This window comes from Impatiens glandulifera, chromosome 1 (genome assembly GCF_907164915.1).
Source record: "Impatiens glandulifera chromosome 1, dImpGla2.1, whole genome shotgun sequence".
Lineage (NCBI taxonomy): Eukaryota > Viridiplantae > Streptophyta > Magnoliopsida > Ericales > Balsaminaceae > Impatiens > Impatiens glandulifera.
The window spans coordinates 45,568,488-45,585,756 of record NC_061862.1 but is presented as its reverse complement, the minus strand read 5'-3'; positions in this window follow the sequence as shown (position 1 = coordinate 45,585,756).

Here is a 17,269-nt window from a genome sequence, read left to right as displayed (position 1 = left end):
ATCGCTTATCGTGTTTAACTTTGTCTTGCCTTATACATGCCTAAAAAAATCTCCACAAATCAGCAAATCAAATATCTTGTGTTTCCACACCAAAATATTAGTCGAGGTTAACTTAATAATAATTGATATGTCATAGAATTCACACAAGAAATTTGATAAGTCCAACCAAATTCTCGAATACAATTTGTTAGTTAAATCACTTAAAAACATTTGGAGAATAATTATTTTTTCCATCTTTGTATGACACAATGAGATAATCAAGAAAATAAAACCAAATATGAAACAATAAAATCAAGCACACATAAACACATCAATTTTATCGTGGAAAATCCAATTAGGATAAAAAAAATAACGGATCCGTATATTATAATTATTTACATCAAAGTCTTCTCTAGCACTCTAGAGGTTCACTAATATAAAAACTACATCGTTAATGGTGGATTATATGAAAAAGAACAATACCAAGAATAAAACTCACTGAATGGAATACTCAAACAAGTATATGAGAGATGTCAAAATAAAATTCTATACTAGTTAGATTGTAGAGAATGCCGCAAAGATCACCAAATGTGATATGAGCCAAATCAATTTTGACGGTCTGATTGTCTCGCCAAAACTCTAAATATATTACCTTACTTTTGTTTATTTTCTCTATCACTCTATCTTTCTTCTTATTGTATATTTATAACTGTCATCTTCTAAACAAATTTTTTTTAAGAAGGCTTTTATTTAATTTAAGCTTTCAGCCCATATTGTACAAGCCAATCACATGAGTACAAGCCAATCACATGAGCTGGACCCAATAGAATCATAGAAGAATTGGGTATGTAACATGAAAAGTACATAGTGTACATTGATTGTTAGAGTGTTATTTATCTTTTTAAATACTCCACATTATATTTGAGATCCAAGCCTATTGAAATAAGATACCACTAAATTCAAGATGAGCTCGAAACAAAATAATTGGACTTAGAGAAAGTTCATAACATTGAGAATGTATCCAATATGATGACCAACCATTTGTCAAAATAAAAGTTTGAATCTCGTCGGCGAAGCGCGAGTTTGTGAGAACCCGTACTATGACCTAGAGGAGAGTTTGTTGGGTTAATTAATTTGATAATCTTGGACAATATGGACTGAAAGCTTAAAGTAAAAAACGACACGATCGACACGAACGGAACAATTGGAACAAACAGAATGATCGGCACGATCGGCAAGATATCAAGGTCGCGGTTCACTTGTGATGTCTGCGGTTGCTAGTCGCTTTGGGTCGCTTGCGGCACAATCGGCACAATCGGCACGAACGACACAAACGACATGGTAACTCTAATAACTTGGTCATTCATTTAGCTGCAAAACTTGATTGGAAAATTAGGGTTTATGTTTTACCCTGTTATTCAATAGCTAGGGTTTCTAATGTAACTTGTTCTATAATTGCTCTATTTTGTTGTTATTTCTTATTCTTCATTAAAATGAGAAGAAAGAAAAAACAATAAGAATAAGGAAGTCAAAGATTTTTTGATGGAAGGTTTAATGGAGGAACTGAAATTGAAATTGATATGATTCCTAAAAATTTATACAGGAAATACAGGAATGCAACAAAGGTTAGGAACCAATTGCTGATAAATATTCTGAAGAAAATGTAGCAAGAAATCAGGGGAAGAAAGAAGGAATTTGGAAGGTTGGTTACAATAAAAGAGCAAATCTCTTTGGACTGAAAAATTAAATGTACACTATTTTAAGGACTATAATTTACTACAGAAGGAAGAGTATGAAAAGATAGTAAACTGGTCAGTTGAAATAATGAGGGAGCTGATGAAGACCCCTAAATCTAAGACCTATACTATTAGGAGCAATTTCAGTTGGAGAGTAAAGGAGGTCTGGAAAAATAACACAGGAAAGAAAATAGAGGATCATGCTTTTAAAGGAAAAATCTACTTGGGCAATGTTAAAACAAAATTAGAGGTACTCAATTCTCCTTTTGAATTTAAACTACCAACTGAAGTGGAAGAAAAATGTGTTAAACAATGGGAAAATGTAGTGGTTGGAAACTACATAAGGAACAATAGAGTATCATTCTTAGTCACCAAGGAAGCCTTAATGAAATAATGGGATCGTAATTGACTAGTTAAGTGTAGAATTATCTCTCAAATTTGGAAAGTTAGTAGCAAATCAATCAACTAGACTAATTGAGTTACTAGTTGACCGAAAATGGAAGGTTGAGAAAGTCAATAGCAAATCAATCAATTAGACTAATTGATTTGCTAATTGACCGTTGATTGTCAAATCAACTAAATGATTTTATTGTTTAATTTATTTCCTTTTTTTGTAAATGTAATGTTTATTATTTAAACACTAAACCTCCTATGTAAAAAACACAAGCAATAAAATTTCTCTCTTTTCTTTATTTTTCTACATTAAGATTTCTGAAAATATACATGATCTCTATTTTCTGCAGTTTAAGAAGTAATCAAACTTTGATGATATTCTGAAATATGGGCACTTATATTGGATCAAATTGTATGAAGTTGGAGAGATGGTCTGAAAAATTAAACCTGCTAAGCAAACCAAAAGAAACAGCCCAGATATGGTTTAAGCTTTGGAACATCCCAGCACACATGTACAATGCAGAAGTTTTAAGTCACTTTGCAATTTTATTGGGAAAACCATTATACATGGACCCAATTACAGAAGAAGGAGAACAACTCACCTTTGCTAAAATAAGCATTGAAGTGCATCCTCGAAATACGCTGCCAAAGAACATGACAGTAGTTTATAGGAAAGGAAAGTCTACAATCATGGAAATCTCATATGAATGGAGGCCAGACAGGTGTATTTTCTGTGATACTTTTCAACATGCTAGAACTAAATGTGAAAAAACAGTTGAGGAAGAGCATAAAATCCTAAAAGTCCAAAAAGAAGAAAAGCAGAAAAATAAAATGGAAGAATCAAGAATCAAAGAGCATATTTGGGAAGTTAAATATAATCAGCAAGAAAAAAATACATAGAAATAAATCAAGGAAAAAACAGAGAAGGGAGAAAGCAAGGTAGAATCAAATAATGAAGAAATCAATGAAACTGATGAAATAGGGGATACTGAAGAAGATAAACCTAAAGACAATGAAGATGAAGAGGCAAAAGATGAAATCAAAGATACAACAGAGAAGAAAAACATAGAGAAAACCAAAGTTGTTGATCCTCAAACACGTAAAACTGAAATTAAGAAAAGTAGTGACAAAAGCCTTGAGATCCTGAAGAATAATACATTTTATTATGTTCGTACGAGTTTATATAGAGGAAGATTAAACAATAAGAGCAGACAAACATGATTATCAACTTCAATTCAATCTCCCTTCATGAAGAATGCAAGAAGAATGGGACGTGGAAAAAGGTAATATGGTCAAAAGGCAGATATGAAGACAACACAAGTTGGAATAGCTAGATTTTAGTCTTTGTTCATTATAATCTGTGTTTTGTATTGTGATTTGACTGCCACCATTCAGAAATTTTTGGGTCTTTTGTTTGTCATCTTACAATCAAAACTAGGGTTTGTCTAGTTTTGATTATTATACCCTCCCACTTTTGGGCATTTTAACTAAATGGTGTTAAACCGTTTTCCAAAAAAAATTAAAGTTTTTTTAAACAAGTTTTTTTCTTATGTAAGAGGTTAGTAATAAATATATAATAAGAGAAATAGAGAGAGAAAATAAAAGAAGGGTTATATATTAAGAGATTCTACGTGTCGATTGGACAATCAAATTGTATCGGTTTGGCTTAAATCACATGTTATGAATTCTCGCGGTGTTCTCTATCATCCGAAATGTCTAGATATTTGTTTGGACTTCTATCAAATACTCTTTTATGTATTCCACTTCGGTGATATTTGTTATTGTTATTGTCTTATTCCTATAATCCATCATTAATCGTGAAGATTTTTATTAGTGAAACTCTAGTGTGTTAGAGAATATTTTGATGTAACTCACTATAATATATTAAATATGTTTTTAAGAGGCTATTATTTGATTTTCATATTAAAATTGATGTGTCTCTATGTGCTTAATTTTATTGTTTACTATTTGATTTGATACTTGATTATCCCATTGTAGTATATAAAGAAAAAGAAAAACAATTATTTTGCAATTGTTATTAGGTGGATTTTTTTCAACAAGTGTAATATCTATGTTTATGTAATTTAATATATCATTATATCTAATTTTCTCTGATTTGAGAAAGGGTGTTATAATATAGAATAATGTATTTTAAAGATATTAACACAATATCTATTTATATATAATGATGCTTAATTTTTAAAGTGTCCGGATTGCCGGGTCGAGAGCTGTGGTTAATTTGGATATTTATGTGAGAGTAAATGGATACTTGGGTCGGATTGTGGGTTGACCCGCCCATAAACTTAAAACAGCTTAAAATAAATTTAAAAATGTTATTTGTAGGTTTCGAACTTGCAACCCAACAAAATAAGTACAACCCTTTAACCAACTAGGCTAACAACACTTTATAATTAATATTCAACACCAAATTTGATGAACGTAAGACATTTTAACAATAAAAGTTCAAAATTTTAACTAACTAATCTATATATATAATGATACTTAATTTTTAAAGTGTCCGGATTGCCGGGTGGAGAGTTGTGGTTAATTTGGATATTTATGTGAGAGTAAGTGGATACTTGGGTCGGATTGTGGGTTGACCTGCCCATAAACTTAAAACAGTTAAAAATGAATTTAAAAATGTTATTTGTAGGTTTCGAACTTGCAACCTAACAAAACAAGTACAAACCTTTAACCAACTAGGCTAACAACATTTTATATTTAAAATTCAACACCAAATTTGATGAACGCGAGACATTTTAGTAATAAAAATTCAAATTTTAACTAACTAATCTCTATATATATAATGATGCTTAATTTTTAAAATGTCCGGATTGCCGGGTCGAGAGCTGTGGTTAATTTGGATATTTATGTGAGAGTAATGGATACTTGGGTCGGATTGTGGGTTGACCCGCCCATAAACTTAAAATATTTTAAAATAAATTTTAAAATGTTATTTGTAGGTTTCAAACTTGCAACCCAACAAAATAAGTACAACCCTTTAACCAACTAGGCTAACAACACTTTATATTTAATATTCAACACCAAATTTGATGAACGCAAGACATTTTAACAATAAAAGTTCAAAATTTTAACTAACTAATCTATATAGATAATGATACTTAATTTTTAAAGTGTCCGGATTGCCGGGTGGAGAGCTGTGGTTAATTTGGATATTTATGTGAGAGTAAGTGGATATTTGGGTCGGATTGTGGGTTGACCTGCCCATAAACTTAAAACAGTTAAAAATGAATTTAAAAATGTTATTTGTAGGTTTCGAACTTGCAACCTAACAAAACAAGTACAAACCTTTAACCAACTAGGTTAACAACATTTTATATTTAAAATTCAACACAAATTTGATGAACGCGAGACATTTTAGTAATAAAAATTCAAATTTTAACTAACTAATCTCTATATATATAATGATGCTTAATTTTTAAAGTGTCCGGATTGCCGGGTCGAGAGCTGTGGTTAATTTGGATATTTATGTGAGAGTAAATGGATACTTGGGTCGGATTGTGGGTTGACCCGCCCATAAACTTAAAACAGCTTAAAATAAATTTAAAAATGTTATTTGTAGGTTTCGAACTTGCAACCCAACAAAATAAGTACAACCCTTTAACCAACTAGGCTAACAACACTTTATAATTAATATTCAACACCAAATTTGATGAACGTAAGACATTTTAACAATAAAAGTTCAAAATTTTAACTAACTAATCTATATATATAATGATACTTAATTTTTAAAGTGTCCGGATTGCCGGGTGGAGAGCTGTGGTTAATTTGGATATTTATGTGAGAGTCAGTGGATACTTGGGTCGGATTGTGGGTTGACCTGCCCATAAACTTAAAACAGTTAAAAATGAATTTAAAAATGTTATTTGTAGGTTTCGAACTTGCAACCTAACAAAACAAGTACAAACCTTTAACCAACTAGGCTAACAACATTTTATATTTAAAATTCAACACCAAATTTGATGAACGCGAGACATTTTAGTAATAAAATTTCAAATTTTAACTAACTAATCTCTATATATATAATGATGCTTAATTTTTAAAATGTCCGGATTGCCGGGTCGAGAGCTGTGGTTAATTTGGATATTTATGTGAGAGTAATGGATACTTGGGTCGGATTGTGGGTGACCCGCCCATAAACTTAAAATATTTTAAAATAAATTTTAAAATGTTATTTGTAGGTTTCAAACTTGCAACCCAACAAAATAAGTACAACCCTTTAACCAACTAGGCTAACAACACTTTATATTTAATATTCAACACCAAATTTGATGAACGCAAGACATTTTAACAATAAAAGTTCAAAATTTTAACTAACTAATCTATATAGATAATGATACTTAATTTTTAAAGTGTCCGGATTGCCGGGTGGAGAGCTGTGGTTAATTTGGATATTTATGTGAGAGTAAGTGGATACTTGGGTCGGATTGTGGGTTGACCTGCCCATAAACTTAAAACAGTTAAAAATGAATTTAAAAATGTTATTTGTAGGTTTCGAACTTGCAACCTAACAAAACAAGTACAAACCTTTAACCAACTAGGTTAACAACATTTTATATTTAAAATTCAACACCAAATTTGATGAACGCGAGACATTTTAGTAATAAAAATTCAAATTTTAACTAACTAATCTCTATATATATAATGATGCTTAATTTTTAAAGTGTCCGGATTGCCGGGTCGAGAGCTGTGGTTAATTTGGATATTTATGTGAGAGTAAATGGATACTTGGGTCGGATTGTGGGTTGACCCGCCCATAAACTTAAAACAGCTTAAAATAAATTTAAAAATGTTATTTGTAGGTTTCGAACTTGCAACCCAACAAAATAAGTACAACCCTTTAACCAACTAGGCTAACAACACTTTATAATTAATATTCAACACCAAATTTGATGAACGTAAGACATTTTAACAATAAAAGTTCAAAATTTTAACTAACTAATCTATATATATAATGATACTTAATTTTTAAAGTGTCCGGATTGCCGGGTGGAGAGCTGTGGTTAATTTGGATATTTATGTGAGAGTCAGTGGATACTTGGGTCGGATTGTGGGTTGACCTGCCCATAAACTTAAAACAGTTAAAAATGAATTTAAAAATGTTATTTGTAGGTTTCGAACTTGCAACCTAACAAAACAAGTACAAACCTTTAACCAACTAGGCTAACAACATTTTATATTTAAAATTCAACACCAAATTTGATGAACGCGAGACATTTTAGTAATAAAAATTCAAATTTTAACTAACTAATCTCTATATATATAATGATGCTTAATTTTTAAAATGTCCGGATTGCCGGGTCGAGAGCTGTGGTTAATTTGGATATTTATGTGAGAGTAATGGATACTTGGGTCGGATTGTGGGTTGACCCGCCCATAAACTTAAAATATTTTAAAATAAATTTTAAAATGTTATTTGTAGGTTTCAAACTTGCAACCCAACAAAATAAGTACAACCCTTTAACCAACTAGGCTAACAACACTTTATATTTAATATTCAACACCAAATTTGATGAACGCAAGACATTTTAACAATAAAAGTTCAAAATTTTAACTAACTAATCTATATAGATAATGATACTTAATTTTTAAAGTGTCCGGATTGCCGGGTGGAGAGCTGTGGTTAATTTGGATATTTATGTGAGAGTAAGTGGATACTTGGGTCGGATTGTGGGTTGACCTGCCCATAAACTTAAAACAGTTAAAAATGAATTTAAAAATGTTATTTGTAGGTTTCGAACTTGCAACCTAACAAAACAAGTACAAACCTTTAACTAACTAGGTTAACAACATTTTATATTTAAAATTCAACACCAAATTTGATGAACGCGAGACATTTTAGTAATAAAAATTCAAATTTTAACTAACTAATCTCTATATATATAATGATGCTTAATTTTTAAAGTGTCCGGATTGCCGGGTCGAGAGCTGTGGTTAATTTGGATATTTATGTGAGAGTAAATGGATACTTGGGTCGGATTGTGGGTTGACCCGCCCATAAACTTAAAACAGCTTAAAATAAATTTAAAAATGTTATTTGTAGGTTTCGAACTTGCAACCCAACAAAATAAGTACAACCCTTTAACCAACTAGGCTAACAACACTTTATATTTAATATTCAACACCAAATTTGATGAACGTAAGACATTTTAACAATAAAAGTTCAAAATTTTAACTAACTAATCTATATATATAATGATACTTAATTTTTAAAGTGTCCGGATTGCCGGGTGGAGAGCTGTGGTTAATTTGGATATTTATGTGAGAGTAAGTGGATACTTGGGTCGGATTGTGGGTTGACCTGCCCATAAACTTAAAACAGTTAAAAATGAATTTAAAAATGTTATTTGTAGGTTTCGAACTTGCAACCTAACAAAACAAGTACAAACCTTTAACCAACTAGGCTAACAACATTTTATATTTAAAATTCAACACCAAATTTGATGAACGCGAGACATTTTAGTAATAAAAATTCAAATTTTAACTAACTAATCTCTATATATATAATGATGCTTAATTTTTAAAATGTCCGGATTGCCGGGTCGAGAGCTGTGGTTAATTTGGATATTTATGTGAGAGTAATGGATACTTGGGTCGGATTGTGGGTTGACCTGCCCATAAACTTAAAATATTTTAAAATAAATTTTAAAATGTTATTTGTAGGTTTCAAACTTGCAACCCAACAAAATAAGTACAACCCTTTAACCAACTAGGCTAACAACACTTTATATTTAATATTCAACACCAAATTTGATGAACGCAAGACATTTTAACAATAAAAGTTCAAAATTTTAACTAACTAATCTATATAGATAATGATACTTAATTTTTAAAGTGTCCGGATTGCCGGATGGAGAGCTGTGGTTAATTTGGATATTTATGTGAGAGTAAGTGGATACTTGGGTCGGATTGTGGGTTGACCTGCCCATAAACTTAAAACAGTTAAAAATGAATTTAAAAATGTTATTTGTAGGTTTCGAACTTACAACCTAACAAAACAAGTACAAACCTTTAACCAACTAGGTTAACAACATTTTATATTTAAAATTCAACACCAAATTTGATGAACGCGAGACATTTTAGTAATAAAAATTCAAATTTTAACTAACTAATCTCTATATATATAATGATGCTTAATTTTCAAAATGTCCGGATTGCCGGGTCGAGAGCTGTGGTTAATTTGGATATTTATGTGAGAGTAATGGATACTTGGGTCGGATTGTGGGTTGACCCGCCCATAAACTTAAAACGGCTTAAAATAAATTTAAAAATGTTATTTGTATGTTTCAAACTTGCAACCCAACAAAATAAGTACAACCCTTTAACCAACTAGGCTAACAACACTTTATATTTAATATTCAACACCAAATTTGATGAACGCAATACATTTTAACAATAAAAGTTCAAAATTTTAACTAACTAATCTATATATATAATGATACTTAATTTTTAAAGTGTCCGGATTGCCGGGTGGAGAGTTGTGGTTAATTTGGATATTTATGTGAGAGTAAGTGGATACTTGGGTCGGATTGTGGGTTGACCCGCCCATAAACTTAAAACAGTTAAAAATGAATTTAAAAATGTTATTTGTAGGTTTCGAACTTGCAACCTAACAAAACAAGTACAAACCTTTAACCAACTAGGCTAACAACATTTTATATTTAAAATTCAACACCAAATTTGATGAACGCGAGACATTTTAGTAATAAAAATTCAAATTTTAACTAACTAATCTCTCTATATATAATGATGCTTAATTTTTAAAGTTTCCGGATTTCGGGTCGAGAGCTATGGTTAATTTGGATATTTATGTGAGAGTAAATTGATACTTGGGTCGGATTGTGGATTGACCCGCCCATAAACTTAAAACGGTTAAAAATAAATTTAAAAATGTTATTGGTAGGTTTCAAACTTGCAACCCAACAAAACAAGTACAACCCTTTAACCAACTAGGCTAACAACACTTTATATTTAACATTCAACACCAAATTTGATGAATGTGAGACATTTTAACAATAAAAGTTCAATTTTTTAACTAACTAATATATATATATATATATATAATGATGCTTAATTTTTAAAGTGTCCGGATTACCGGGTCAAGAGCTGTGGTTAATTTAGATATTTATGTGAGAGTAAATGGATACTTGGGTCGGATTGTGGTTTGACCCGCCCATAAACTTAAAATGGTTAAAAATAAATTTAAAAATGTTATTTGTAGGATTCGAACTTGCAACCTAACAAAACAAGTACAAGCTTTTAACCAACTAGGCTAACAACACTTTATAATTAAGATTCAACACCAAATTTGATGAACGCGAGACATTTTAACAATGAAAGTTCAAATTTTTAACTAACTCATCTATATATATATATAATAATGCTTAATTTTTAAAGTTTTCGGATTGCTGGGTCGAAAACTATGGTTAATTTGAATATTTATGTGAGAGTAAATGGATACTTTGGTCGAATTGTGGGTTGACCCGTCCATAAACTTAAAACGGTTAAAAATAAATTTAAAAATGTTTTTTTGTAGGTTTCGAACTTGCAACATAACAAAACAAGTACAACCTTTAACCATATTTGATTGAGATGTGGTTTGTCGAGGGATAATAGACCGGTATCATTTGAAAGTGGTTAAAGAAATATGAATCAAATATTTAATTGACCAAAGTGTGAGGTCACAATGCTAATTATTAAAAAAATATGAATCAAATATTTGATTGACAAAGTGAAAGTGTAAAGTCAAAAAATGAGATATTCATTCGGTAATGAAACATGTGAGAAAATAAGTTGTGTTTATCGAAATGAATAAAATATAGAATGAGAGCGTTATATTTTTTATTTTAATAATTTTAAACATTGAATAAATATTATTATAATTTTTTAATTTAATTTATTTTTATCCTTATATGTGCATCGCAGGATCATAATAATTTATATACTCTATAATTTAGATCATATTTTATAATAAATAAAAAAAGAATTTAAAAAATAAACTAACATATCTAAAAAGATTTATTATTGTAATAAATTTATTATTTTAATAAGTTTTATCAAAATAATTAATATACTACATTAATATATATATGTACTTTTTCACTTTATTGATTATATGCATATTACTTTTAAATATATATATATAGACTTTTAAATATATATATATAGACACGAACATCTAAATTTATTAGAAAAATAAGAAATTACTTATTTATATTATTTTTCTTTTGCCTAATTTATTATTTGAAGGGAAAGATATGGGAAAGAGTTTTGTTCAGACGATTGTCTTTGTGGTTTTACTAGGTATTCTTTCTCTTTTTTTTTAAAAGAATTATTTGTGTTTTATTATATATTGTTTTTCTCTTCCCATCTATAAAAAAAAATAAGGTAGTAATTAGATAATTTATTGAAATAAAATAATAATATATTTATTGTTTTAAATTTTTTTAATGAGTGTACAATATTTTTAGGTATACTATAATCGGAAGCTTTAACTTGTAATACGGAGAATGATTAAAAATTGTGTTCTATGGGCATAAGAATATGTGTTGAAGTTAGATGTTCTTGTTTTGAAGAAAAAAACAAAAGGTATACGACAAATAAAGAGTGCGATGCAAAACAATGTATGTTTACTTCGGTATTTTGAATAAATGGAGAATGTCGGTGTGATTTTATTAATAAATAAGATATGGACTTATTGGTATTAAAATTATGTAATGAAAGATATTAATAAAGAATTAATTTTTATTTGAAATAGGTAGACTGGGTTAATATGGTGTACTTATTCATTATAGGTCACACTTCCCTTAACACTTGTATATAATATTTTTAATTTAGGTTTTAGAAAATAATTTTCAAAAAGAATCAATAAATTAATAATCCAGACTTTTTCATTCTCACAAAATGGATAGTAAGTTATTGTGATGACCCAATAACAATATATAATTATACAATTGCAACTTATTTTAATATAATAATGAATTTTTTTTTAGTAGTTCAATTTTTACTTTGAATTGAAATTCCAATTTTATTATTTGGGATAAATAATTTGGTTCATTCAATTTTATCACCGGAATATTCATTTAAATATATGGGTATCGTTATTTCAATATATATATATATATATTATAATATAATATGATGTTTAAAGTCAATAAACACCGCAGTAAATGGATATTTGGGTCGGATTCTGGGTTAGCCCGCCCATAAATTTAAAACGGTTAAAAATAAAATTAAAAATGTTACAGGTATGTTTCGAACTCGCAACCTTAAAAAAAAGTACAACCCTTTAACAAACTAAACTAATAACACTTTATATTTTAAATTCAACACCAAATTTGATAAACGCGAGACGTTGTAATTATATATTTTTATCCGTGTGTATCGCACGGGAATCTTCCTAGTTATGATAATATCTATCTAATTATTATATTATTATAATTTTTTTTATAAGTGTATTTAATATCTTTATATTAGATTTATTTTGATATATTTTATATAATTCAGTACAACTCCCTCCATTTTAATAAAATTAAAGTACTTGTTCATTATGATAGTGAAATGTAACCTCAACCCAAGTTAGTAAGAACCGATTTAATTCAAACTTATCAAATCTTTTTGGTATTATAATTTTGCCAAAGTAACTAAAAAATAATAATTCAATTGTCAAAATTTTACACACATTTTTATAAGATTATTCATACTTATTATATCAAATATAAAAAAAATAATTTCTAATTTTGTTTTAATAATTTGGTCATCCCACCTCCACACCAGTACCGCCTATTTCAAATTTTTATTTGTTAAGAGGGTAAAACATTTATCAACTCAACCATCAACTTCAGCATGCTTAACCATCTTAGTCTAACACCTGATGAGTTACGTCTAAAGTGAAATTAACTCCCAAGACGGTCAGAGTTAAAGATTTTAAATAAAATAAGGGGTGAAACCTAATTTCAATGGGATTGGTCCCAGGGACGAACCCAACTTGGGGCTGAGGTGGGCTTAAGTCCACCCCTAGCTCATTCATAATTTTTTTTATATATATATATACAATTTAGAGAAGGTGACGAGGTTAAGTATCCAATGAATTTCTTAGGTATTATTTGAGAGATAGAAGAATGAGTTTTTAGGTATTCTATGAGAGATAGAAGAAAGAGAGGTTAAATATATTTATTTTATTTTATTTTGTTTGTTTTGAATGATTATATATTTAGATTTTAATTATCTTTTAGATTTTGTTTTGATATGGTTTTTATAGTATTTTTATAATTTATGGATATTTTTTAACTTTTAATTTTTTTTTATATTCAAATCATATTTTTATAATAAAAAATTATTTTATTTAAATAATTATATTAAATTAGTATATTTCAATCTTTCAAAAATAATAATATTATTATTATTTGCATAATAGTTATTTTGACCCTTTTTTTAATTATATCTTATGATTATTTTTAGTTACATATTATTTATTTTTTTAATTTTTTTTGGAGTTAATCCCAAATAATAATGTTCAATAAAAATATATATAAGAAAGTCTTTTAATAAAAATTAATTATTTTTATGATAATTAATTATTATTTTATTCATTTATATTTAATAAAAAATGTTTTCTATAATTATATTTAAATGTTGGCATGTAATAGTAATAAATGTGATCACTTATTTGATTGGACAGTTTTATTTTATTATTTTATCAGTTACAAATTGAGTTTAAAGTATTTTTATTAAATTTAATTATATAAAAGCTTAATTAAATTTTGCTTTATTAAGTTTATTTCGATTTCATAACATATATTTTTGTAATATTCCCTTATATTTAAGAAAAATTCTCTTTTGGTCTGGATTTAGATTAGGACTGAGAATGAGCTTTAACAAAAAAAAAAAAAAAATTATAGTAAGAGAGGGACATTACTCATTAATAATTTTTTTTTCATTTTTATTAATAATTTTGTTTGTATAAATCTAAAAAAATGTTAAATTCACGTATATCCCTTATTTTATTCAACCCCATTCAAAAAAATTTTTTAATCAATTTTAATTTATTTTCAAGCCCACCCTAACTATAATTCCCGGATCTGTCCCTTGACCCGTTAGAGACCAGGCAAAAGAGTGGTTATCATAGAGGACACAACAAACCTTTTTAACTTTCTATCGATCAGAAGAGAAATGGTTCTGACTTTTTATGTTGGCTCATTGTGAAGGGGTCTCTCTAACCGATACAATATGTACAAATGCAGGACTTTGGTTAAGATGTTAGAATTTGAATTATGTTATATGAGATTGAAATTTAGTTATTCCAATTTCTGTCCAAAACTCTGGAATCATCTATCTTTTTATTTTAACTTGCTAATTGTTTTTATTAATTTGTCAAGCCCATAAATTAAATGATATTTAAACTAAAATAATATGATATATATTTTTTCTTCACTCTGTCATTTTTTCCTCCCCTACACATACATTTGCGATTTCAACCCCTACAACTTATCATGGTCGATGATTCTATCTTCAATCCCGAACTACCGAACATCATTTAGTTCAACCTTCAGAACGATTGGAACTACTCGAATGGATTAAGATTCAACCGTTCTATGTTGAAGATCGCGATAACATGTAGAAAATAGTCTTTAAAACAAAACCTCAAATTATTAAAATTACTATAATTCAAGCTTTCTCAAAATACATAATTTATATAAGAGTAAAATAGTATTTAAATACTTTTTTTTACATTGTTTTCACATTTTATTAAATCATTAAAAATTCAAATAGTTTTCATTTGTTCAATCTTTAATTTTTAAATATTTACTTAATTCAACCCTTAAAATTCAATTATTCAACCATTCAAGAAATAATTTTCAATTTAAATGTGTATTAGTTTGTCTCGTATCATCCCACTATGTTATAAATAAATTAAGATAAATAAATAAATAGAAAACCAGGTTAATATATTTATATTAGTTTAAGTGGAGTAATGGTTGGGTCAGCTCATTTGGCAGCTGGGTCTAACAAATTAATAAAGCCTATTAGGGCATATTTAATTAAGGAAAAAAAACACAACAGCTTTATTTTGTTTTTCTCTCTCCCTCTTCCAGCAGTTCTTCCTCCATTGAAGCAGCAATTCCTCTATTGAAGCAGCAGATTCTTCTTCTAATTTCCTTTAACTTTTCTCCATTTGGTTAGCCATCTTTAGTGATGATGATAATGTATGTGAATGACAAGTTATGATGAGGTCAATTGATAACTTTTGTTAGATTACCTCTAGGCTTATATTGAACTACATTGTATACCAATTTGATATAGTGAATGATTTAAGTGGCCGAAGAGTCCCGTGGTTTTTACCTAATTTGGGTTTCCACGTAAAATCTTGGTGTCCTGCTCTATGTTTCTTTGATTATTTGATTGTTAGATGCTAAATTGTTTTGGCTGCCTATTTGATTACTCAAAAGGGAAAAAGAATTGTTAGGCCTTGTTGTAGCTTGTTTATTTCTGAATTGCTAAACAGGTGCTATTATTCAATTTCTACAACAAATGGTATCATAGTTGAGTTCGTTTGGTGGTGATTCTTGTATAATTCAAATGGAAGAATTGTTGAGTAGTAATAGCACGATGATCAAACTCACAGCTACCAATTACACAATCTAGAAGTCACGGATGGAGGACTTATTGTGTAATTATGATTATGAAGACACTATTTTGGGTGATACTAGAGGCTATGACAGATGCAGATTGGAAGAAGCTAAACAGAAATGCAGTTGGTAAAATCAGGCAATGGGTTGACAACAGTGTGTATCAGCATGTGGCTACTGAAGTTAATGCTTATAAAGTGTGGACTATTTTGAGTGAACTGTATGAGAAGAACAACACTCAAAACAGAGCATTTCTATTTAGGAAGCTTTTCTCGTTGAAATATCAAGATGGGTCTTCTATGTCTGAGCATCTAAATGTTTTTCAGGGGATTCTAAATGAGTTGGCTGCGATAGGAATGAAATTTGATGATAAGCTTCATGCTATATGTTTGATTAATTCTTTGCCTGATAGTTGAGAAACACTTGTGGTTTCAATTACCAATTCTGTTCCACAAGGTAAGCTCACTTTGAAAATGATGAAAGAGAGCGTGTTGAATGAAGAGGCTAGAAGAAAAGAACATGGCTTCTCGACTCCAAGTCAGGTGTTCGTGACTGAAAAAAGGGGTAGAAGTAAAAGTAAAACTCCAAAGAATCGCAGTGGCAATTCAGACAGGTCACGGGTAACATCCAGCTCAAGAAAAGAGATTACATATTATCATTGTGGCAAGTCAAGACACAAGAAGTATCAGTGCAAATCTTTGAAGCGGGAACAAAAGGAGAATAAGAAAGATGGAAGTAGTAAGTTTGCAGATGTGGGTGGTAACAACATCGATATTGTTTACAACAATGATAGTATCAACCTTGTTTCTCAAGATACACAATGGGTGGTAGACTTGGGTGCTTCTTATCATGTCACCAATCGTTGTGATATATTTTCTTCTTACACTAGTGGACAGTTTGGTTCAGTGACGTTGGGAAACCATATTACGTGTAAGATTGTTGGAAAAGGAGATGTCTGTTTGGATACTAACACTTCATGCAAGCTACTTTTGAATAATGTTCGACATGTTCCCGATATTCGGATGAATTTGATCTCTACTGGTATTCTTGATGATGAGGGCTATCATAGTTACTTTGGTGAAGGAAAATGGAAACTCACTAAGGGGTCTTTGGTGATAGCTAAAGGAAAGAAGGTCGGTTCTCTTTATGTGACAAAGACTAAGTCTTACGGGGGAGAAGCAAATGCAGTTAATGATTGTTCAGCACAACTTTGGCATAAGCAACTTGGTCACTTAAGTCAGAATGGCATGCGAGTTCTCTCTAAGACAATCGATCTTCAGGGCTTAAAGTCCACAGATTTGAAGACATGCATAGATTGCTTAGTTGGTAAGCAACATAGAGTTTCCTTCAAAAGTTTCTCTCCATCTAGAAAGCCCAATATCCTAGATATGGTTCACACAGACATATGTTCTATAGATTCCTTGACTTTAGGTGGTGCTCATTATTACATCACTTTTATCGATGATTGCTCAAGGAAGGTGTGGGCCTATTGCTTGAAGACTAAGGATCAAA